The sequence below is a fragment of the Typopeltis vanoorti genome, chromosome 22, assembly GCF_054136105.1.
Source record: "Typopeltis vanoorti isolate ZY-2024b chromosome 22, IOZ_Tvanoo_1.0, whole genome shotgun sequence".
Taxonomy (NCBI): Eukaryota; Metazoa; Arthropoda; class Arachnida; order Uropygi; family Thelyphonidae; genus Typopeltis; species Typopeltis vanoorti.
In genome coordinates, this window is record NC_143570.1 from 64,812,315 (window position 1) to 64,824,835 (window position 12,521).

Here is a 12,521-nt window from a genome sequence, read left to right on the forward strand (position 1 = left end):
CTTCATCTGGTTGTGTTACTTTCTTGTCATTAGCAGTCATTAAAGTTATCCTTCCATTTTACACACCAAATGACAAAAGAAATTTTGAGTATTCTTTTGGCCTGCTCAGCTAGTTTCCTCTCATAATTTGATTCCGCTTTGTACTGTTCATGAGTTTGCCAAGTACCTTTCTTTTTTTTTTTAAGTAATTAACAGTGGGTAATTTATATCTGACTCTGAATCATTAACCAGAGAGAAAAGCAACACCTGTTTCTCTGATCTGTTTCTGGCCAGAGAAACAGGTGTTGCTTTGATCTGTTTCACTGTCTTTATGGCTGAGTGTATCTTTAGGAAGATATTTAACACCAACAAAACAAATCTCAAATGGATATCTGCTTTATGTACTTCAGGCACCCCATACAATCTGGGAGTGATTGGGTGTCTTGACTTAAGATTTCGTTTTTTAGATATTCTGTGAATTCAGATGTATTATAGATCATATTATTGGTGTTTTGTGTTTGTGATTACCAAGTGGGATCATGGTCCATTCTGAATAGGTAGAATAGTCCCATAATATAGATGTAATCAGGTTATCATAATCTGCACTATTTAAAATGATGTTGAATTGCTATTATCTGCTTTAAGTCGATGATTTTATCATTGCCAAGTAAACTTCTTAAAGCATTCTTGAAGAAGTTCTAATGTTGTGATGTTACTTTTTTGGCAGATGCCTTTTTAATAAAAAGGAAGTAGACTTCATGATATCTGGAATTAATTAAATCACCATTCCTAGATATCATCATCAACAAAAATAAAGGAGGATTAACATTAGAAGTTTACAGGAAACAAACCCATATGGATAGGTATTTACATGCAAGCTTTCTTCATCACTCCCTCAAAAACAAAAAAATTAGGTATTATCAGAATCTTAAGTAGATCTTTAAATATACTCAAGAATGATGAAATGAAAAGAAAAACAAGAACTTCAAATCCTATTTGGTCAGTAATAACTACTCAGAGAAATTACTAAAAAAAATTTTCTAATTAACCATCCCATGTTAACTCAGAAGTTAATTACAAAGGTGCAGTCTGCATGTGAGACTGTGCATGATGTGCCATTAATGATACACATGATTAAACTATCATTTCAGTAGTTTTTGATTTATAGATATAATCATTGTTGTAAAAGTTTGAGTTTTTTGTTTGTGTTAAATATCTTTCTGAGAGTGCTGTCAGCCATAAAAGCAGCAAAACATGTTGGTGCAACATTCAGTTTTAATAAAAAGTGTATGAGTTAAATCTGGTTAATCATTCACAGAGCACTTTTCTCTTTATATATACTCCAAAACCTTTTTTTCTGTAGCTCCAGCTTAAACATGCTACTGATTCATCTAACTTGTAGCTGATTTATCCTGCTCACGTTGGGTATACAGTCTGATATTTCACACACACACACACACACTACAACATCAACAACAAAATATGTGGCTTTCCAAGTAATTTTACAATATTTTCCAAAGGATCTGAAAGACAGAGAGCTGCAATGCTAGTTGTCAACCCTGAAGTCGAGGCAATATTAATTTCTCAGCACAGCAACGAGGACTCGGTACTAATTGAAATTACGTACAGAGAAATTAAAACTTTCACTGCAAGTATGTATCTAAATTATCATGCTGACATAAAATATGACTTAGAAAAAATGAGCAACATAGTGGATTTTACCATCAACCACGACTTTATTATGGAAATAGATAGCAATGCCATTCGGTTTTATGGTTTAATGAGAGCACAAACAATAGAGGTAAAAATTTGGAAGAGTTCATAGCATCAAATTCCCTACACATACTAAACGATGACTGTAACACTCCATCATTCGAAAATACCAGAGGAAGCAGCTTCATCGATCTAACAGTGGTAAACAGCGCTATTTTACCCTGGGTTTCTGAATGGAAATATGAAGAAGAGGAAAGCTGTTCGCATAATAAGTTTCATCGTCAGTAACAAAAATTTAAACAGAATAGAAAACAAAACCCACTGCATTAACATCAAATACTTCACCAATAAAACCAACCTAGAGAAATTCATAAAAGCATTAAAAAGAGAATTTTCATTCTTAATCTCAGAACATCATGTTAATGCGAACAGCGAAAAACAGCTCAACTTAGAAAAAACCTAGCCATCTGGGCATCGGCACAAAGCAATATGGACTTCCTTGCTTCTGCACTCTCATCAAGTCTAAAAAAATCCAGCGATCAAACACTCAAAACAACCAAGAAGCAAAACATCGATGGAAGAAAATCAGTACTGTGGTGGAATGACGAACTAACAGTCCTAAGAAAATGTGTCAATGCACTCACACAATTATACCAAAGAACATGCAATAACCAAGATTTAAGAGAGAGCAGAAGACAGAACTACTATAAAGCCAAATACAGCTATCAGTATCCAAAATTACAAACGTGAAAACAGAATCATGGAAAAAAAATTTGTACAGTTTCAACCGTATTGAATCCTTGGAACTGCATATATAAATTAGCAGCAAACAAGAACAAGATAACACCTATACTATCAACTATCAAGAAAACAGATGGAACCTACACTAAAAACTTAGCCGAAACTGCAGCTATTTATGATAGAGAAGTTTATTCCCAATGACAATGAATCAACAGATGAAGAAATCCACAAAACTTGCTGAAAAAGAATGGAAATGGATATAGACTTTCCTGACGACATCTCATTTGCAACTAATGAAATTGAGTCAATATTAAGATCAACGGATCCAAGATAAACTCCTCGAGAAGACGGAATAATCAGCGACATACTCTTAACAGCGTTTCTCGAATTCCCCGAATTCATAACAACAGTTTACAACAAATGCCTAAAAAGAGGATGATTTCCTTCAATATGGAAACACTCAAAAATTATACCTATAATCAAACCAGGAAAAGAAACATCCGACAAAATTAACAAATACAGACCAATCAGCCTCATAAACGTTGCCGGTAAGGTACTAGTAAAACTTCTAATAAACCGAATAATGCACCACGTCTACTCAAGAAACTTATTAAGCAGCAATCAATATACATTCAGTCCTCAGTCCAGCACAGTAGACGCAATTATGGAAGTGAAAGAGTTCACAGAACACAATCTACAGCAAAAAAAAAAAAGACGTACTACTGATCTCACTCGATGTACAAGGAGCCTTCGATGCTGCTTGGTAGCCAGCCATAATCAACCAATTAATAGATTTAGAATGCCCTAAAAACCTACTCAATAAAAAAAAAAATTATGTTTCAGACAGAAGAGCAACCGTGACACTAAAAAACACAACTGTAATGAAAAAAGTCAAATGAGGCTGTCCGCAAGGGTCCTGCTGTGGACCAGGTTTCTGGAACATCCAGTACGACTCGCTTTTAAGACTCCCTGTCACCACTGAAACAAAAGTCATAGCCTTCGGCAATGATGCGATGATAATGATTCGGGGATGCGACGGCTTACAGCTAGAAGTAACGGCCAACAAAGAACTCTTTAAAATTGCAGAGTGGGCACTCGAGAAGAAAGTGACCCTCAATAGCACCAAGTCTAAAGTGCTCCACATCTCATGAAAAAATCAAAACAACCTGTAACAGTCTTCCTAAACAGAGAAGTTCTTGAGGTAGCCAGTGAGCTAAAATACCTAGGGGTAAATTAGACAAAAAATTCACCTTCAATAAGCACATCTCATATGTTGCTAAAAAAAGCTTACAAATAGTAAACCTTCTAGCTAAGTGGGAATTAGGCCAACAAGTGCTGAAAACGATATATACCGGTGCTATACTACCACTGTATCTTATGCTGCACCTGCCTGGAAACATACACTAAAATCAAAGATAAACTGACAAAAACTTAATAGAGTTCAACGCTTTATAGCCATATGCATAATCAAAGGATACAGGACAATATCTTTCGAGGCAGCTTGCATTATTGCAGCTCTAACATAGATCTGCCTGAAAATACAAGAATTATCTCTTATATATGAAGTCACTTCCGGAAGATATATCGAAAGTTACAAAATCAATCCAAATTGCTACGAATGTTCGCTTCACTACAGTAAGTGGCCTCACCCAGCAAAGAAAACAAATATTAAGGAGAAGGAAAGCTCTGAAAGTGATGAATTCCAAATATACACTGACGGAAGCAAAACCGAAAGGAACGTCGGTTGTTCGTTCACTGCATACAACAGACAGTCCATAATACAATAACGCTGTTCTAGACTGCATCCTCTCTGTTCCAACAACCAAGCAGAACAACTTGCTATAGTTCAGTCACTCACATATCTTCAGGAATTAGAACTCAACACTTCTCAGCAAAAGATAGCAACAATCTACAGTGATAGTAGAAGCACTATAGACGGCATAAAAAACCAGAACAACCATATTGCAGTGATAGAACAGACAAGAAATCTGGTTCAAAATCTCACTCTAGAGGGATGGGAAATCAATTTCTGCTGGGTGAAAGTGCATACTGGAATAGCAGGAAACGAGATGGCAGATCAGTTGGCTAAAGAAGCAGCTAGAAACAAGGTACCAGAAATTCTCGAAATCTGCAATAAAAACACTTGCAGAAGAGAAAAGCCTAGACATGTGGGAAGAAGAATGGAAAACATCAAAAAACGGATCAACAACAAAAGAATTCTTTCCTAGCATCAGAAACAGACTCCGGCTGAAAAGACACACCATTTCTCCAGGTTTAACCACGCTACTAACGGGACACAGAAAACTAAGACACTACCTTCACCGATTCCATATCCTGGATTCACCATCGTGCATTTGCACTCCCCACCTTCAACAGACTGTTGACCACATATTTTACGACTGTCAGCTATTGGACTCCATCCATATGCCCCTAATACAACATGTCATCACTTCCAGAGACAAGTGGCCAGTGTCAAGGCAGAGACTTATCGAAAACTATTACATGGAATTAACTAAATTTGCTAATAAAATCAATTTCCAGTCCCTGTGATCTAACATAAATACTGATATTATGTGAATTATACTGTATAGTGTTAATATACATATATATAAAAATCTAAATGTAAATATGAAAATTAATACAAAAATATAAATAGAAATGTTAATCTCAGTACTTGTAAATAAATAATAATAATATATACATATAAACATAAATATAATAATATAAACATTGCATGCAATGGAGCATGTAGGAATAAATTACCTCCTGGTAGGGTTACTATTGGGAGGAAAATGCAAAACACACACACACACACCACATCAATCATCTCTGACACTTAATATCTTTCTCTTCCAGTGAAATGTCTTCTCTTGTTGTCATGGCATTAAGTGGAAGCAGTGCCATGACAATAAGAGAAGAGCTTTCTCTGGAAGAGAAAAATATAATATATCAGAGATGATTGATGTGGTGTGTGTGTGTGTGTGAGAAAGAGAGAGAAATATCAGACTGTATACCCAACATGAGAGGAATAAATCAGCTAGGAATTAGATGAAGCAGTAGTATGATTAAGCTGGGGCTACAGAAAAAACGTTTTGGAGTGTATATAAAGAGAAAAGTGTTCTGTGAATTGCACACATATTCCATCTTAACTGAACATGCCACTTTGGGCAGTTTTCAGATCTAGACTTCATAAACTCTCTGATACTATCACCAGATTTGTCACTCTAGAATTACCAAGTCCCCCACAATATCTGTATAAATTTCATTTTCTTTCCTCCATATTACTGTTCAGCTACTGTACAACTACCATGTACAGTACAACTACTGTAATTATTGGCATGTACTCATGCTAATTTGGTGATATATGTCATCTATATTCTTTTTCTTTGTATCCCTAGGTCTACAGCAGAATTTATTTATTTCATCCTATTAGCCTCTGGCATGCACCAGATAGCTTCTAATACATTTCCCCTCTGCATTCTGTCCTACACTTTTGAGAATGTCAGCAAAATTGTTGCTGAAATAAGGTAGTGGATATAATCAAGAATAAACAAGATATCTTTGATGATATGAAAGAAAGGGTAGAAGATGAAAACGATGTGATGGAAATGAAAGAGCACTTACACTTATTGTGGCTGTGCCATCAGTACCTGATGTGGCAGTAAAGATCATAAGAATAAAGACTTAGAGCAAAACACCAAAATGTTCTAATTGTGAGGAAGACCACCCAGCATACTTCAGAGCATGCCAAAAACAGAAGGTGAAAAGAAGATTCAAAAATTAAAAACAAAGCACTGCATCACTTATCAGAAGGTGAAGAGGCAGTATAACACAAAGTTAGCAACAACTTCTACTAAACTCTCATCATCATCATCAAAATCCTGGCATGTACCCTCAAGAGTTATACAGAATATTATAATAGTACTACATAAAAAACTTACATCTTTACTAACTTCCTACAACAATATTCCTCCAAATCAATTCATTATCTGTCAAAACTGCAACATTATTGTTATTATTTGTCACCTCCAGGGAGTTCAAAGACTCATTGAGGGAGGGCATCTACTCTACAGCTCTGCTTCCACCACTCACAATCCACCAATTGACCACAACCACACCAACATCATCTACCGCTGACCACCACCACTAGTATTTCCACAGACAATCACAAACATCCATGTCCACGGCAGGATTCGAACACGCAGCCTCTTGACTGGAGAGCGAGTATGCTAACCACTCGGCCAGCCAGGCTGGGCAAACATTATCAGATCTTATATTTCTGTCTTCTAAGGTACTTTTCACTGTATCATTCCACCTATATCTTGGTCTGCCTCTTTTCTGCCACCTGGCAGAGAACATTTGTTTTTGCTAATCTTTCCACTCCCATTCTGTTTAAGTTACCATACCACCTGAGATTGGCTCTGCTAACACCTTCCTGGATGCCAACAATGTCAAGTTCTTTCCTAATATCCACATTTATAATATGATATTGCCATTAATGTCATCTGTCTTGCCCCTAATCTTTCTCTGGACTCTCATTTCTGTGGCCTCTAGTCTTTGGTCAAATGTTTTATTTCTAATCCGGCTCTAAGATCCATAAGTTAAAATTTGTTTGAACACTGTCTTGTACACAGCTAATTTAGTGTTTTGACTAATTTCTCTGTTATTACATATAAATTTAGTCAGTTGACTTCCTACCATACTGGCTTTGTTGATTCTGTTGTGATTTCCATATTTAATTTACCTTTTTCACTAAAAATTGTACCTAAGTAGCTGAAATGTTTTCCTTGTTCTATAGTTCTCCATTCATGATGCAGTTAATATTTTCAACATTTCTGCCTATTTTTATTGTCTTTGTCTCTTGTTATTGCTGATTTTCATACCAAATTTATTACAACAGTTATTCAATTTAGTCACGAAATCTTATAGACTGTTACTGGATTTATTTAAAAGTATAACATCATCTGCATAAAGTAAAGAGCCGAGATTGACGTTTCCTATTTTTATTTCAGGTTTAATTATTAGTATTATTATCCAAAGACCATCATCTACAAGGTCCTTTTGTCATACACACAGCTTATCATACCACAAATTAAACCCAATCAAACTCCCTATAGACACCACCCTCTCAGACAAGACATTTCAATCATTCACAACTCTGCATATAAAAATCTTGCTTCTCACTCCGCTGCTTACACTCTCCTTATACAGCTACTAGAGATGACCTCTGATTCTTCTCTGATCTTCCAGTTTTCTGTAAAACCTCTCCAATTCATCCTATAACAACCCCTTACTAACTTGCAGGTCTCATATCACCACCTCTACTTCCTATTCGCTAGACTCTAAATTGCATCTTCTTAAGCTTTGCTCATATTCCACATTTCAGAGATCAGAAACTCACTTAATCAGCTGCCTTTGGATCCTTTCCAACATCCCTTCATCATTTTGAAAACCAGATGACCAAATCAATGCACAGTAGTCCATGCATAGCCTAATCAAAGCCTTATACAATGGAACAAGAATTTCCTTACTTCTACAGATCAGTGTCCTCTGCATGATTCTCGAAATTGGTTGTATTGTTGTAATAATTTTGGCAATGTGTTCTCTAAATTTCAGATCCTTATCCACTATGATCCCTAGATCTCTTATTTCCTCTGCCTCCAACAATATATCCTCACCAAGTATAAATTCTACATCCCATCTTTGTTTTGCAAATTTTAAAACCTTACAGTTTGCAACATTGAACTTTTATCCCAATTCCTGTATTCAATCTATTCAAGTCTTTTTGTAAGGCCACATCTTTTCTACTCTTAATAGTTCATCCCAACTTTGCATCATCTGAAAACAAACTGAATATCCCCATCCAAATCTTCGCCAATATTATTAACATACAGGTGAAACAGCAGTGGTCCTAAAACAGGATATTGATCCCCCGGATATTGCTTCTCCACACACAACTTGCTGATACCTATGAGATAGCTAGTCTCCAATCCAATGCACTAATCTAATATCCAACCCCATTGCTCTAGTTTGACTAACAACTTATCATGTGGTAATCTATCAAAAGCCTTTGTAAAATCTAAGTATACTACTGTGTATCCTTCTCCTGTCGCCAAGGAAGCCATCTTATTGTAATAAGTAAGTAGATTACTAAAACACGACCTCCCTTAAGAAAATCCATGTTGAACATCAAAGATAATACCATCGTTGTCAACCAAACTCTGGATCCTAGTTCTCACAAGCTTCTCCAGCAACTTAACCACAACACCTGACACACAAATAAGTCTGTAGTTCAATGCTTGAGTTCGATCACCTCCTTTATGAAGTAGCACAATCTTGCCCTCCTTCCACCCCTTAGGAACTTGACCAAGTGCAAGACTTGTATTAAAAAATATGTCAAGGCAGGTGCCAATTCCTTGGCATATTCCTTCAGAATATGTGGTGATATATTATCAAGTCCCACAGCCTTATTAACATCAAGTTTTCTCATTTCCCCATATACCTCTTGCTCACTTACAGTCAGTCTCTCTTTCGCATGATCAACTGCTCTATATTTCTCCATGATGTCACATTCACAAGAATGAAACATTTATGAACTGCTCATTAAGTATCTCTATATATCTTCTGCAGTAGTTGTCCTTAAACCATTTTCTCCAATGAGTGTCATCCTTTCATAATCATTCTTTTTTTTTTTTTTGCTGGCTACATATCGAAAGAACTCCATAGGATTCTATTTGGTTTCATTAGCTAACTGCTGCTCAATCTTCAAATTTGCTACTTAATAAACCAACTCACCATCCATGCCTGTTTTTCTAATCCTCGTGGAATTAGTTGTTGCCACTTATCTTATGCTGCCTCCATAATGCCTTTTTCCTCTGCTCTGCATGCTTAATCTCTTCATCCATCCATTTCACACTTTTGGAATACATTTTGACATTGCTTCTACCACTTTCCTTCATAATGTGATCCATATAGATAATGAATAACAGAGGGGATAATGTACTTCCTTGTCTGACACCGGATTTAACATTAAACCATCTTCCTGTACTTCCTTCAATTCTAACTGTTGAGTTAAAACTCAAATAAAGACAAAGTATTGCTTAATATAATGTCTCACTGACACCATACAACTGTAGCATTTTGAATAGCTTCTCTCTTGACACCTTGTCATATGCCTTTTCCAGATCGACAAAACTTAAATGCAGATCTTTGGTATATTTCCATGATTTCTCAACTATTTGTTGTAAAGTGAAAATCTGATCCAGACAGCCACTATTTGGCCTGAATCCAGCTTGTTCTTCACCAAGCTTTTCTTCCACAATCATTCTCAACTGTTTCTCAAGTATCCTTGCATACCAGGAACACTCAGTAGGAAAATACCTCTGTAATTTTCACATTCAGTTTTATTTCCCCTTTTTGTATTTCCCTCTACTCCAATCATCTGGAATTCATCCCTCTCTCCAGGCTTTCTGAACTATGCAGTGCATCCACTGCAAGACTTTTATCCCTCCATAATATATGAGCATTTCTGGTCTAATATCATATACTCCTGCTGCCTTTCTACATTTTAGGTTTTTGTTGGTTTTTCTAATTCAAGTATGGATATGTATTCCTAATTGCATGCCTGTCAAGTGTTCTTTTACCACTGTGCTGTAACTTCTTGTTTCAGTTAGCAATTTTTCAAAGTAATTACTCTATACATCAAGGATATCTTTTTCTCCATAAATTAAAAATACCAAGAAATGATATTCTTGGTTTAATCCTTTATCCAAATGTAAGTAAAACAAAGTTTGCACCTGAAATAATTTCAGGACAGAGCAACTGGCATATAAAAGCTAGTGACTTCACATCTCTTGGCTTAGTGTTTCACAATCCTTATGGACATGTATAATGCTATGCATTATGAGAAGGGTCTCTACCCAGACTGCTTTCGACGTTTATTGATGTCTCATCAGTGGAAACCAGAGCCATTGGTGATAACATGGTTGAAAATAAAGATCGAAACTGGTCTGGGTAATGACCCTTGCTTGCTCCACATAGACTCACAGACTCAATCCCAATCTGTTCTTGACAACTCCATTCCTAAACTGACCATACACATACATTCATTCATTCATTATCACTTCCAGAATGCACTGCCTTACACAGTGTCCCCTCTGACCTCCCTGGCCCACCCTATTTCCCTTTCCAACTTGCTTTTCAGTTATCACATTCTCTTTTCCTTGTCACAACTGCATCACTCTCACCTAGTCTGCTTACCTGCTCATTCACATCATGTTTGAATTATACTTTTATACAGCTGCATTCATCCCTCAAACTCTACTCCTTTATTATTATTATTTTTTATTATTACATGATACCTCCAAGGAGTCCAAAGACTCATTGAGGGAGGGCATCTACCCTACACCTCTCCGTCTCCACAACTCAATGCACCAACCACAGTGAACTGCATCGTCTACACCAACACCATCTACTGCCCACCCCCACCACCTCCAGTGGTGTTTTCACAGACAATCACAAACATCCATGCTCACGGTGGGATTCAAACCTGCAGTCTTTTGGCTGGAGAGTGGATATGCTTACCACTTGGCCTACCAGGTCGACATTATGTTCACACATTTCCACTTTCCATTCAAGATCTTTGTATTCTGCTGGAACTCATCATTGTCATACCTGGACAACACACAAACTATTCTTCCCACCACACTATTGCTTTTCACTCTCCTGAATAATCTGCTGATAGCCAATCTCACGTTCTTCTTATGCCCAACCAAATCATTCATCCCAACTATAACCACAAACTCCCTTGAACATTCTTATTCTTCTATTCTTATCTACCATGCGTCTAACTTCATTCCTCATCTTAATCATTTCATTCTTTGACTCTAGCAATTTGCATTCTAGCAATTGAATCTGCTGTTGCTTCATCAGTTTGACTTTCTTTCATTTCCACAGTTGCACTCATATTCTTATGCTTACTCTTCTTGCAGTAATTCTTAGTCTTACATCTATCACTGCTTTTCATCCAGTATTTTTCACTTCCAATTCAGGACTTACATTTAAATCACTCAATAACACTTTCTACAGACCCCCACTCTCTCGCCTTTCTTGTTTAATCTCTCAATAAATACATCTGCCATATTCACCCACACATACATATTACATTCCCAGAAACAAACAATCTTGGTAAAATCCACACCACTCAATACACTCGACTTTTATACCATGTGTCTGGATGTCATTCTTCTTACCACCATTGTTAACTGTTATTCTTTAAAAGTGCTTCAAATAAATTAACTTAGAATTAAGTTTATATTTATATATATATAAATATATATGTTTCAAAAGGGACATAACCACTAGGCTAACCGCACGGTTAGCCTAGTGGGAAATGTGAGGAGCTGAAGGATCTTCCTCAGTCATAGCCAAGTTAGCCAGTCTTGGATGTGTACAGTAGGGTTTTTTCCCTAGTTTATCCCGGGGTTTTTCATCCCACAAAGCAGGCAAATCGGCCTTGAGAACTCAACATACAGGACATAGGATACACCAAGGCATAGGGCAGACCACCTTATCCTGTGAATGGCTTGAGGTCCAATGATTAATAAACCCTTGACATCACAAGGTAAAAGAGGGTAAAAGGAAGATGAGATGAGATGTTCCAAAAGGCAAGATGGAATCTGTAGTAAAGTTCCTTTTATTGGAAATGCTCAATTCCTGTATTCCTATTGTTTGAGTGATTATTCTTCATGCCTACTAAAACAAAAATTGAAAGAAAGATGTGTTTAGGGATACTTGTTTACTGAAAGATAATAGAAAGATAAAAATAGAAAAAAGTGAATATATATACTAAAACTATATACTAAAAATTTAAGTTCAAATTGTCTCTAATCCATTGGCTTGCATACGGGGTAGCCTGGAACAGGTCCGTCAATGTGCCTTGAAAACTTCACAGTGGGCAGTCCTGAATAATATGATTGATGGTCTGTTGATCAGCACCCCAGTCACCTGTTGGGGATTGATGCAGGTCCCTACTTGTACATCATGGTATTGCATCTGGCATGACCTGTCCTCAGGTTGTTGAGTGTGCT

At 36.6% G+C, this 12,521-nt stretch overlaps 1 protein-coding gene across 4 annotated transcripts in view; it reads left to right on the forward strand.

Moving 5' to 3' along the window:
* The window catches only part of LOC150094462 (hemocytin-like), a 2,636,009-nt gene that overhangs the window by 2,345,129 nt on the left and 278,359 nt on the right, over positions 1 to 12,521 (forward strand). The gene's annotated exons all lie outside the window — the stretch shown is intronic.